This window comes from Ursus maritimus, unplaced genomic scaffold, assembly GCF_017311325.1.
Source record: "Ursus maritimus isolate PB19 unplaced genomic scaffold, ASM1731132v1 scaffold_3, whole genome shotgun sequence".
Taxonomy (NCBI): domain Eukaryota; kingdom Metazoa; phylum Chordata; class Mammalia; order Carnivora; family Ursidae; genus Ursus; species Ursus maritimus.
In genome coordinates, this window is record NW_024425563.1 from 3,079,014 (window position 1) to 3,092,686 (window position 13,673).

Consider the following 13,673-nt stretch of genomic DNA (forward strand, 5'->3'; position numbering starts at 1 on the left):
GGCTGGATTATGCACCCCCCGCCCCGCGTTCACACGTGGACGTCCTAGCCCCCAGCGCCCTGCAGGGGACCTTCTTTGGACACGGGATCTCTGCAGGCAAGTGGTCGAGACGAGGCACGGTGGGTTAGGGCGGCCCAGGTCTGGCGCGCTGACGTGCAGGATTTGGACACAGACGTCGGCGAGGAGGGAGGTGTCAGGAGGAGCCCGCCCTGCCCCATCCTGACCTCGGCCTTGCAGACTCCAGACTGGGAGGAAGTAAGATTCTGCTGCTCACCCCCTGGCTGCGGATTTGTTGGGCCGAGCCCTAGCCACGTAGAACACACGCGGCACGCACCGCACGCGCGTCGGCCACAGGAGGCCGGACCACCTGCGACTGCAAACCACAGAGCAGGACATCAAAGACTGCTAGTAAAACGCAGGTGCAGCTTGCGAGGACGCAGACCAGTGAGCATCAGTGACTCATAATTTGGCGTGGGAGACAGCACAGCCCAGCGACTCAGAGCCTGGAGCCTGGCTGCCTGTGGATCCCGGCTCTGCTCCTTCCCAGCGGTGTGACCAAGGGCCAGTACCTTAACCTCTCTGTGCTTCCCCTGTCAATGGGAGTTAGTAAATAACGCTCACCTTATGACATTACATGAGGATCAAGTGAGTTAATATTTGCAAAGGGCTTAGAACAGAGCCTGGGAAATGGAAAGCCCGATGTGTTTGCTGTTCTCTCCCTCACCTGAGAGGCCTGATGTGTTTGCTTTTCTCTCCCTCACCTGGGAGGCCTGTGTGACAGGTGACAAGGAACAGGAGGTGGTGGTTTGTTGTGGGGGAGGGGAGCAGAGCCACGATCCGGAGCATGCCAGGACCTCTTCACACTCTCAGGAGCTGGGAGGACCCAAAGAGCATTTGTTCCTGTGAATTACGTCTGTTGATATTTGCCACGTTAGAAATCACCAATTAGAAATTTTCTGTATTGGAAAATTGGAAACCAAGAACATTTAACAATATTAATTCATTTAAAAATAATGATGATAAAAATAATTCATTTAAAAATAACGATAAATCCTTTATATTCTGGCGGACGTATTTCATGGCAAGCAGCTGTATTTATAGTTCTGTCCATCTCTTCGCTGTCTGGCCGAGCAGAAGATGCTGGGTTTCCTGTCTGCGTCTGTCGTCCTTCTGCTGTTTTGTTTGAAGGAGGTGAAGAAGCTCTTGTTGTCACGCACATGTGGCTGGGCAGGAAGGAGCTTGTGGGGCCCCTGGGAGGTCTCGGGGCTCCAGGGAGGTGCTCGGGACCCTTTCACCCCCACGCCCACCTGCCTGCAAACCTGAGCCCCTGACCAGGTCCCTTGGGCGCCCTGGCGGCAGCAGTGACAGCTTCCTGTGCCCGACCCCCGGTGCGCACCTACCCGAGCCGTGCTGCCTGCAGTGTTGAGTCCTGCGTAGACGTACGGTGCTCGTGGCTGAAAACCACGTGCTGTGGAGAGCTGACTGTTTCGTCACCCCTAGATGCCATCCAACGTCTGAGAGCCCCGGGGCTCGCCCCGAACCGTCCTTTGGTGGCCAGGATATCAGTGTCGCATCTCTGTGGGGTCAGAGGCCGTGGAAGCCCCAGGCTTCAGATCCGTGAGTGCAGCACACTCACCCCAGGGCCTGCTGGAGCACCAGCCGGCCTGCTCCAGAGAATCAGAACCCGGAGGAGATCCAGACACGTGTGCACGTGAGGAGTGGGCTCACGTGACTGCAGAGGCTGGCAAGTCCCATGAGCTGCCACGTGCAAGCTGGAGAGCTGGGAGGGCAGTGGGGTCACACCCGTCGAGTGCAGCTGAAGACCCACGTCACAGTTTGAAAACAGGCCCAGGGCAAATACTCCCCGGGCCCTCTCTCCTATCCAGACCTCCCACCCTGGGGAGGGCAATCTGCTTTTCCCATTGTGCACATTCAGACGCTAATCTCATCTGGAAATACCCTCGCTGGGGACACCCGGAGTGCTGTCAGACCCAACGTCTGGGCACCCGGGACTCAGCCACGTTGACACGTGAACTTGACCGTCATACCTGGTGAAGGTCTGTCCCTTGCCCGCGCCCAGGGCAGAGCGTGCAGAGCCGCTGCGGGCTGGTTAGGCGCCGCACTAAGGAAGGGCTGCTGCCCTGGGAGGCAGGAGAGCCCATCCCAGCCCCACCTCTGTCCTCCGTAAGTGGAGAGGCTTGGTTCAGCTGACCTCCCAACTCTCCCCTCCCACAATGCGACCCCAGAACACCTCCCAGGGTCCGGTTGCAGCTGGTGGCATTGGTGCTGGCCCCCCAGGGTGGTTTGAGGGACCCACAGGCTCCTTCAGGCTGAGAGGCATTGCAGGGGCCCTCCTGTCCCCTCTGCAGGGCCCCACCCGTGGAAACCAGAGCCCACATCTCCTTGGTCCCAGTTTTAAGGCCATCTGATTGTTTTTGTAACTCTCTCCAGAAATTTGCTTCCCAGAAGTACTAGCCAAAATCAGTGCGAATATTTTTTTCTGTCCAAATGGAAAAACCATGTTTAGTTTTGCAGATGCTGCCATTTGCCAACCCGAAGCAACAGACCTGCGGCCCCTCCTAACTTCATGAAGGTGGAAGTAGGGGCAACCTCAGGGAAAGGGACCTGGAAACCACGCAGGGCACCGCGGCCCAAGGAGGAACCAGTGGACCCGGAAGTCCTTGCTGCCCACGAGACCTGTTCTGCTCCCCAGACTGCTGGAGTACAGGCTGGAGTGGAGGAAAGTCTAAGCAGATACCCATGTCGGTGGAGATACACATCAAGCTTTATTGACTTAAGAGGTAAATATTGATGGAACTTAAATACCAAATCAATATTTACCTCAAGGGACGATGCAGCCTGAAATTGAAGTTGGGATATGTGTGCTCTTCAAGCTCTTTATCTGCAGATTCTGGATGTCTTCATCACAAGTGGTGTGTGAAACGGGAAGATGTGGTGGGACTGGACTTCTAGAGGCGCCAGGACGGAGTGCTGGCAGCAGACTGCAAATCGCCAAGGGAGACCACCAGCGTGAAGCCGCAGAGTCAGCTGGAAACTGCGGGACCAGCACACAGCAAGCCAGGACACTGATTGCTTACGCTTTCGGCTGAGAGTTCACCTGAGAGAAGGTCGAACCGTAGCAGAAACGCGCCAAGGACGTGCCCGCCAGCCCGGTCCTGTCGGCCACAGCGGGTTGCCCGTGCTGGGCACTGTGGGGCACGCAAAGCGCTGCTCCCGACCTCCGCAGACGTGGCTCTCACGGTGGGGGGTGCGTGGGGGGCCGAGACTCTGCGCGTGTCACTCCCCCCCACCCCCAAGGCTAGTGCTGTCAGTGGGACCTCGGCGATGCTGAAGTCTGCTCAGAAAGACAAGCTGCAGAAGGGGTGGAGGTTAAGAAAGGACGCTGGGGGAAAACAGAGCAAAAGTGAGAGTCGCAGCCCCATCTGGGACCTCCCCCACCGCGACTGGGGAAAAGGTGGACGTTTGCAGGGCCCCTCGCCTGTCTGCAGTGCCCCTGGGAGTGTATCTGCCAGCCCGCCCCACTCCCACCACATGGGCCAACTAGCGAGCCTGAGCACGCGAAGCGGCTCTCAAGGTCACGGGCGGTTTCCGGCTGTAAGGGCAGCACATCGACCACCAGAGCTGGGCATCAGTCCCCTGGGCACCGCCAAAAATTGCTGAGGGCGCCAGCCCCCTGGGTGCAAGCCTCCAGGAGCCATGACAGAGTACATGAGTGACGTGTTTGAGGCCCCTGGTACAAGCTTGCTCAGAGTCGGCGCTCCATGCACTGCGGCTGCTCCGTCGTCCCGGCGGCAGCGGGCTTTCCCCACAGGACCGTGAGGGCTCATTTCTGAATCCTCCACGACTGAACCCCCCCCCCCCCCCCGAGTCCCCTGCCATGCTCTGAGCTCAGCAGACCAATCCTCCAGCACGCAGCCTGGCCTTGGTACCACTCCCCATTCTCCCGTGTCCACGAGGCCTTCCAAAGCCCGGGCTGCCCGCCCGCTGGCCTCGGACTCCTGCCTGGTGTGCGGGCCTCCGCCTCCCGAGAGCCTCCCCTGCCAATTAGCCCAGCCTCCTCAGGCTTTCATTTCCCCTCCATTCTTTAGAAAAGGAGTCTGGGGGCACCTGCGTGGCTCAGTCAGTTGAACGTCTGACTCCTGATCTCAGCTCAGGTCTTGATCTCAGGGTCATGAGTTCAAGTCCCGCGCTGGAGCTTGAGTTCATGCCGAGCATGGAGCCTACTTAAATAGATAAATAAATAAATAAATAAATAAATAAATAAATAAATAAAAATTTAAAAAGTCTGTGTAATAAAGGAATAAATCCCATTGTACAAAAATGCACACACTACGGGTACACATAGGAAGAAATAAGTCCTTCCCCACCTTCTGTCTGCTCCCCTCCTGGAAGTACCCCCAGAAACCATGGCCAATTCTGCGTATGCAGAATTACCACTAAACAAATGATTATTATAGTTTCTTCGACTTTACATGAAAGGGTCGTGTTATACACACTGGTCTACAGCTTGTCTGTTTAATGTGACGAGAGGACACGGGTAAAACAGACCAGCTGGGATCTCGTCGACGGCTGGACGGGGCCTGTGGCTGCAGCTCTCAAGCTCTGTGGTCCCAGGACCCCCGCACACACTCTTAAGAATCGTTGGGCGGGGGGGGCGCCTGGGTGGCACAGCGGTTGAGCGTCTGCCTTCGGCTCAGGGCGTGATTCCGGCATTGCGGGATCGAGCCCCACGTCAGCCTCCTCCGTTGTGAGCCTGCTTCTTCCTCTCCCACTCCCCCTGCTTGTGTTCCCTCTCTCGCTGGCTGTCTCTATCTCTGTCAAATAAATAAATAAAATCTTTAAAAAAAAAAAAAAAAGAATCGTTGGGGACCCCGAAGACTTGTCGCTGTGGATTACATCTGCTGACGCTTCACATAATAGAAACTAGAACTGAGAAATTAAAATTAACTCATTTTAAAAGAAAAATAAACCCATTACATGTTAATATATGTAATATGTTGTAGGAGAAATGACTATTCCAAAACAAAAATTGTTATTAGGAAGACTGGCGTTGTTTTATACGGTCACAGACGGCTGGATTCTCACGTCTGCTTCTGTCTTCTCTCTGTAGCAAGATCCTGGAGCCGCTGGAAACGAGGCAGAAAAGGGCAAATACCGTGTTCCCGTTATGAAAATAGCTTTGAGCTCACAGCTCCCTGAGAGGGCCTCGAAGCCCCCAGGGCCCTGGACCTTACCGTGATGGCTGCTTTCTACAGAAGGATGTCCCGTGTGTTGAGGAAAAGCTTCTGTGTGTGGTATTTGCCTCTCTGGATGAACATTCCTGACTCCTATCTCTGAGCTCCAGCTACGTCCCAGGCACCACGGCACAGGGGGCATTGCTGGTGAGGCCAGGGCCTGTCCCCCAAGCTTCCCTCAGGGGGGCCACACATGAAACAGGCCAACGAAGGGAACAGAGAGCTAATTTTAGGTGGTGATAAATCCTGTGGGGGAGAAATACAAGCAGATAAGCAGAAATTGAGGGCTGTGTGCCCTTATTTTAAACTCAGTGTTCAAGGAAGCCCTGCCTGCTGATGTGAGGTCAGTGGGGAGGAGCCCGGGGCAGAGGGCAGAGCCCAGAGTGGGTGCCTGGGGCAGGAGCAAGCCTGGCCCGCGTGGGGACCGGGGCTGCGTGGGGACCACGTAGCAGAGAGGCGACCAGGGCAAAGCCTCTGGGTTTTACTCCGCGGGAGACAGAGCTGTTTCAGTCAGCTGAGACTGCGTGACCAAATACTACGGACGGGGGTCCCAACCACAGAAATTCTCACATCTTGGGTTAGTTCTGGAGGTGGGAGGTCCTAGGTCAAAGTGCTGGCTGGTTAGGGTCTGTGGGGACGCCTCCCGGCCAGGCGGCCACCTTCCCACCGGCACTCCCCTGACCTGTCGGTGTCCGTGCATGTCGGTGTGCGTGCATGTCAGTGTGCGTGCATGGAGCGGGCTCTCTGCAGTGTCTCCAATGAGGAAGAACTGCCACGGGATCAGCCCCACCTGTCGGCCTCCTGGAACCTTAGCTACTTCCTTGCTCCAAATACAGCCACGCTGGGGATTAGGGCTTCAACAGAGGAATTGTAAGGGGACACGTATATTCGGTCCATAACAGAAGTCAAAGAAGGGTTTCAGGCTGGGACTGATGTCATCTGATTTGCAGGAAGAACTACGCTCCCCTGTTTGTGGGAACCTTCGGGAAGCAGGAGGCCAGCGAGGAAGCTTTAGGTGTAGATGGTGCCAGAGGTGTTGGCCTGCGGCCTGGGAGGTGACAGTGGAGGGAGGGAAGTCAGTGGGTGAGAGGAGTGCTAATGCCTTAGGACGGGGAGCTCCGAAGAGAGAGGCGAGACCGCAGCGGCTCCTGGGTTTGGCCCTGGACGCTGGTCGAAGGGTGACGCTCTCACACGCCGGCTGCAGCATACCTGTTCCTACAGTCTCGGACGGGGGTCCGCTAGGCTTAGTGTGTTGTAGGTCACAGACAGATTTATAGGAAGATTGTAGGACGAGAGAGGGCACATTAAAATAGAAAGCTGTCGCTATGTGGCTATACTGGGCTCCCCAGTGTCCCCTCAAAATTCACCTCCACCCGAGGCCTCTGAACGCGACCTTATTTAGAAATGGGGTTTTTGCAGATGTAACGAAGTTAAAATGAGGTCACACTGGATTAGGGTGGGCCCTAAATCCAATGACTGGTGTTCTTCTAAGGGGAGAGAGACACGGAGAGACGCGGAGAGACGCAGGGAGAACACCACTGCCAGCCACCGGAAGCTGGGCCAGGGAGCGAGGAACCCTTCCCAGAGCCTTCAGTCGGAGCCTGACGTTGCAACATGCTGAGCTTGGACTTCTGGCCTCCAGAATGGGAGACGTTGTGCCGCTGGGTCACAGCAGCCCTACGAAGCTGATACGGCTGTCCTTCCCAAAGCCAGCCCAGTGACCCCCCGGGCTTCCCGCCAGCGCCAGCCAGCAGCACGTGGAAACCTTTACTGAGAGAATTTGCGCTCTTAGCAGGGTTGAGCAGCTTTTCCTGAGTTTATTGGACAAAGACTTCATTACCTTCTTTTGGAAATTGCCTCTTCAGATTTGTCCATTTTTCTTTTGGGGTCATTTATTAATTTGCAGACACTGATTACGTATTTATCCTCACTCCAACATTCTAGTGTATTTTCCTCTATAGGATTTTAACCTTTGCAGTTCGTATTTTGTGTTTAGCTTCAATCGGTCTGGAACGGATTTGGGGGTGTGGTGTGAGGTAGCTGGCTATTTTATTTCCCGAATGGAGAGCCGGCGTCTGCAAGTCTGCCTACCGAACGGCCTATCGTCATCTCGCCGGGCCGCCGGCAGCAGGAGTCAAAGGGCATTCGTGTATTTCATTTTTTGTAGAACAGTTTCCTCTTCTCCATCTTGATCAACTACGTGGAAAACAGCCTAAGACTAGAGTATATCACGTCCTCCTTTCCAGCCTCCCTGTTGCAAGCCCGTTGCTGCCTGAGACAGAAGCGGGACCCTGTACTTTGCCTGGCGAAGGGGGAGGAGTCGTCTTCCGCCAGATGCTTGTAAACACGTTCAGACCCAGGCGGTCCTGGTCCCAGCGAGTGGGAAGCGCCGAGCTGATCTCACTAAAAGGCAGGGCCAACCCCAGACCGAAAGGGTGTGGTGGCTTCTCCGGACGAGGTCCCATGCTCCCCAGGACGGGACAGAGCAGCCCCACTGCCTCTCGGCTTCAGGCTGTGCTCCGGGTCCACCTTTCACAGGAGCTGGGAGACCCACAGGAGTCACAGGACCTCCTGGGGCCTCATTATCTCACGTGCAAACTGGGGACAAAAATAATAATAACGCTAGTGACAGCTACTGGTCTGGGAGTTCTGTAAGAGCCAGTGTGTTAGTGCGTGTGGGGAACACTGAGCCCAGGGCTTGGGGAGCGTGTCACCTGTCATGCCTTGTTTCGTGTTTTACATTTTTCTCACTTTTTCTTTGATTAGAAATTAACCAGCCTTTTGGTTTATTCATAAGTTCAGCTGTTACCTATTTCAGGACATTTTTTCTATTTACTGAGTCTTTTTTCTGCTTTACTTGAGTGTCTTACAGGATACTTTCCCCAACTTTTTGAGCAAGATGGTGAATTAATTTCTTTTTTTTACGGTTATAAATATTCACGTTTATGATATGCTTTGTTTGTATTCCACATATTCTATCTAGTATTTTAGTTATGATGATTTCCCAGAAATTCTGTAATTTTGCTTTGATTTCCCTCTGCCTCGAAAATTGATCAATAGGGAACTGTAAAATTTCTAGGCCCGTTTTTGGTTTCGTGATTGTAGCAACCTCTAGTTTTGCTAGCCTATGGTTAGAAAATCTTTTCTATATTATTTCTCCTTTCCGAAATGAATTGAAGTTATTTTGTGATTTATAACTTGGCCAATTTCCATGAATGACGTGAGAGCAGCAGAAACGGGAGATAGTTGGGGAAATGTGATACACCCTTTGCTCCTCTGCGATTCTGTGAAATACTGTTGAGAGCAAATATTCTAGCATTTTCTGGTATATTGATTATGTGTATTTAGTAACGTCACCACTATAACATGAGCAGCGGAGGGTAAGGGACCGGTGTGGGTAAGCCTTCTCCAGCACTCTTGAAATGGTCAAGTGCTCACTCTAAATAGACTGCAAGATGTTAGGTGAGTTTATCATAATCCCTAGAAAACTGCTAACAGAATAACGCAAAAAGATATAGCCAAAAAGCCAAGAGATCATTTAAAATGGAATACTAAAAATGTATTCAAATAATCCAAAAGAAAGCAGTCTCAGGGGATCAGGGTAACACAACCAGATCGAACAACCAAAATCTCCTATAAATCATGTGTGTCTGCCTATTTTCCTGTATTTTCTATAATTTCTGCTTTTTGAAAATTTCTTTTATAGTATTTAGTGTACTAATATTTATAACTGTGACGTCTTTGTCATAAACTATAATGCTAAAGGATTCAAAGTGCCTTTGTTTTATCTCATTTAATGTTTTTTGGTTGAGAAAAATACCAGTCTCATATTAAGACTGAGGACTGCCTTTTTTTTTTTTTTTTTGTATGCCTTTGCTTATACTTTGATTTTTTTAACCTTTTTAAATAACTGTTTTGGGTGGCTCTCTTGAATACAACCACAGAGCTGGAATAGCAGCCAGACTCCAAGATGGCACCCAGCGAATCTCATCTCTCGGTCTTCTGCCCCCTGGGGGGGCTCCTGTCACATCAACCAGAGCTGGTCTGCGTAACCAACAGAGGATGGCAGGGGTGACGGTGTGTGACTCCCAGCTTCTGCCCTGGGCTCTGGATTGCTTCTTCTGGGAAAAGGGAGATGCCACGTCGGTGAGGATACTCGAGTCAAGCTGTGGAGAGGCTCATGTGGAGAGAACCCCCGTGGCCAGCCATGTGAAGGCGCCATCTTGGACATGATTCTCCTGGCCCGGCTGAGCCTTCAGATAAGCCCACAGCCCCTGCCGGTACACTGAGCAGACAAGTCCTCCCCTGAACACCTGATCCACCAAAACTGTGAGACTGAATACATAGTTACTGTTGTTTTCAGCCACTAAATGTGGGGGTGACTTGTTACACACCAGTACATATTTAATGCAATAATCCAATTTGAAAATATTTTTTATTTTGATCGATGAGGTAACTTCTTTTACGTTTGTTGGTATGATGAATGCATTTGATCCTAATCTGTTGTTTTGTGCTGTGATATCTAGATGTATCTATCTATGTATAGATACAGATTATATGAGTATGTCTATACGTATCTCTCTCTCTCGGGGAGATTCCTAATACATATATACTATATATGTGTGTGTGCATACATCTGTATACATATGTGTGTATTTATATCTGTATATGAAGCAGTTTCCTCAGACACACACATGTACTGAAACCGTCTTATACTATGTGGTCTGTTCCTATAAACTTCTTGAATGTTAATTATTTGAGATTTAGGGAGGTTGTACTTGCTTTCCAGTCGTGTCCTTTGTAACCATCCTTCATATAAGGCTGTGCTTCCCTCTGCCCTTAGGCAGGGTCTGTGGGTTCCCTACTCTGAGCGACAACAAAGTGGCTCCCCTCCTCCTCCTTCTCCTCCTTCTGCTCTTTCTTTCCTTTCTGCTCCTCCTCACCCCAGCATTAATAAAAAATTACTTTTCGTAGTACTTGCTCCTTGTGAGTTATCGTAGCCGCGTCTGTGCTTCCTCAATTGATCCGTCAGCTCAAATGTTCTCTCTTGTCTCCCAGCGATTCTGATGAAGAATTAAAGTTATTTTATGTCCACGTTAGTTGATGTTCCTTCCTCTCTTTGACGGTTGGTGGCCCTACGGCTCCTGCATTGTTGAAGCAGAAGGTAATTACATTCTATTCTTTCACCAACACCCCTACTTCTGGCCAATGTGCGCAAACGTACTTGTGGGGGACCCTCTGCCCAAATTTTCTCAGTTACCTCGTGGTCGATTATAGCTCATCCTCTAGCAGATTCCCCAAGAATCATGTGAAACATATTCCCTGAAGCTCTTCACATTCAAACGATCTGTTTCCTGGACACATAAAACCCGTCGCCCCACCATACTCTGCTAGTGAAGCGACGAAGCCTGATTCCTTTTCTCTATCTTGTCTGGATGCCTAAGGGATCTTCCCCCATATCTGAACTCCACGGGACTCATAGTCCACACCGGCGGGACTGGGCCCTGCGAGAGCTCCCTCAACTGTCCTCCACTGCCCCCCTGGGGCTCTGGCAGAGCTAGAAAATTGTGGGATTTGGAATAAAACACGCAGTTTCCAAACCCACCTCTTTGTAATCCTAGAATGTGGCTTCTCAGAGCCGCATCTAGAAAATGGGTTTAATAGTATCCCTGGCACCCCTCTCCCATAGACTGGAGCCTGGTTAGGGCAGCTACCGGATGCGGAAACGTGCCACAAAGGGCCAGGCCATAGTCGGTAGGCGAAGCTGCGTGCGTTCGGCCACGTCTGCGATTCTCACCTGTCTTCCCACTAACTGGAGCGTTTCATGAGTGAGAAGGAGGCAGGAAGTCTGCCCTGCGAGCTTTGTCAAGGCAGGCTAAGGTGCTCTGCCCCCAAATCAGAACTTCACATTTGTCCCTGTAAATTCCCACCTTGTTGGTCTCAGTCTGACTTTAGGATCTCTTCAGGATTTGCTCAACTTGAAGATTTCCTTAGCTTGGCTACCAAGTCCTTGTCCAGGTTATTGCTCCAATTCTGGCCCCTCCAGGGCCCAGGGCGGAGTTCTGAGCCGCAGAGGCTTCCCTCTGGGTTGACGGCCGTCACTTACCTCAGCTGATGATTCTCACTGGGGTGGCATCGATTCGACCCATTGAGAGCCAGCCTCGTTGATTCCAGTTCCTTCCGCGCTCCCCTGCCCGCCTGCCTTGCCCGGTCACTCCCGTAACCGTGACTCTCACTAAGTGTGTGGCCCGGAGGTTATTAAGGTGTGATGACAGTGTCTACTCTCACCGGGGTGTGTGAAGAAACGCGTCAGTAAGAGGTAAGGCGCTGCCACCCGCTTTCTCAGCCTCAGCGCCACAGACACTTGGGGCCGGCACGGGCACTGGCACATTCGCTGGCTCCCTGGTCCCTCCTGCTGTGACGACCCAAAATGTCTCCTGATGGGGCCACATGTCCCAGAGTGGCACAATCGCTCTGGTTTGGAACCACGGACCCGAACAACACTGGCCCAGCGTGCGCGTTGCTCTTTCTGTTGTGAAACCCCCGCGTGGTGATGGGCGTGTGGTCTCATCTCCCCGTCCGCGCGGTCTCGTCTCCCCCTCCATGGATCGTTAATGTTATTGTGATGCCCGTGTTCCCACACTTCCCACCAGGCCTTGGTGACTCGTCAAACACCTTGCTAAGTTCAAGTGGCTGCCTCCGCACGCTGCCCGGCCCCCCCAGCACTGACCCGTCAGAGGAGCAATGAGGACCGCGGGCTGCAGGTGAGACACTGGGTGTGAACCTGGCCCAACGCAGACGCACTGTCCACGCACTGGTGCTGTCCTTGGCCCTGGGACGTGCAGGATGGACTCGGAAGCAAAGAAAATCCCTTGGGTCTTGCTCTTCTCCCTCTGGGCCATGTTTGTTTCTCCAGAAAAAGTGGAAACGGCCCCTCAAACCGTTTTGGAGATGCACCGCTTCGGCCCAGCCTCCTGCCAGGCGCTGGGAGCAAACCAGGCACGCGGCTGCTCACTGAACTTGCAAACATGAGCTGGTGGGGCGGGGGAGGGCTCTCGACTCTGGGGCTCTGGGGCGAGTGCGCCAAGAGGATCCGCAGGCGGTCTGACCACGAACAGCATTGCTCCAGGGAGAACTTCCTGCTTAGACAAGTGAGTTGGAGTGTTAAAATGCTGTCCGGTGGCTCCCCAGTCGCACCTCACTGTGTGGGGCGCACCCAGACTGGGTTTCCCAGGACCAGATTCTTTATGAGCCAAGGATGGCAGGTTGACGCGGGGGCCAGGGTGAACTCTTCAACCCGCTGTGGAATGGCCAGGACCTTGGGGCTGTGCGGGTGGGTGGCAGGGGCCCAGGGAGTGAGCAGGGGTGAGGCGACGGGCTCCCGCAGCCCACACCCCGCCGCTCAGGCTCCCCGCAGGGCGTTGGGGCTCCAAACCTCACCTTTATTAGTCTGCTTTTGTTCGCTGGAAGCTTTCCTGTGGGCACAGTATCATCACAGCTTCTTCTTCTATTTCCTTCTCTGGAAATTAATAAAATTTATATATTAAAAGAAAAGATTCCCTGAAAGCGTGTAATTTTAGGTCTTTGTTAATCTGTCCTCTAGGCTTACAGCTTGTTCCTTTCACCCATGTGCTTAAGGCTCCTGGACACTTAGAACACAGCCCACAGTCTAGAGCTGAGAATGGGGTCCGTGGGCCGACGGGGTGGCGTCATTGCCCACTTCTGGGACATTCTCTGCCCTCTTCCCATGGACAGCCAGAGCGACATCCCCCCTTGCATGCAGGTGGCCCTGTAACCTGCTCTGGGGTGGAAGGGACACTGTGCAACTTCCTCCATCATTGATCAGAGCCGGGTGCCCCGCTTGGAGGCCAGCACCTGTGTGAAGTCTGACCACCTGCAAATGCCATGCTGGGAGGGAGCCTGAGCTCACTACAGGGCAGGGGGGTGTCCAGCCAGCCCCATGGGTCCAGGCCACCTGCTGAAGCCCCAGGCACATGGGTGAGCACATTCGTGTCCTGTGGCCTCTGGAACAAGCTGCCACACACAAGGCTCCAGTGGATGCTGGAGGAGGTGTGGTCCTCGTTTGCCTTACCGCCAAGCCCAGCCCCTCCGCCTTGCTTAATTATCCCGGGGAACGCGCCAGGATCTGACTTGCTACTTACTGTTGATTAGGGCCTGTGCTTTGCCAAGTTGTATGTTAATGTGTGGGTTTTTTGTTGGGGGAGATGCAAATGATTCCTGTCTGGTGGCAGTGACCCCAAAGCCTGCAGATCTATTTCCCCGTAGGGCAGTGATTGCCTGTGGCTCACTCAGAAGACGCTGGAACGTGAGCCTGGCCTCATAACGGAGCAGTCTGCCTTCCACTGCTCCTGGAATCAGCCTTGCCGTTTTGCTGGCTCCCAGGCTAATCCGATCAAC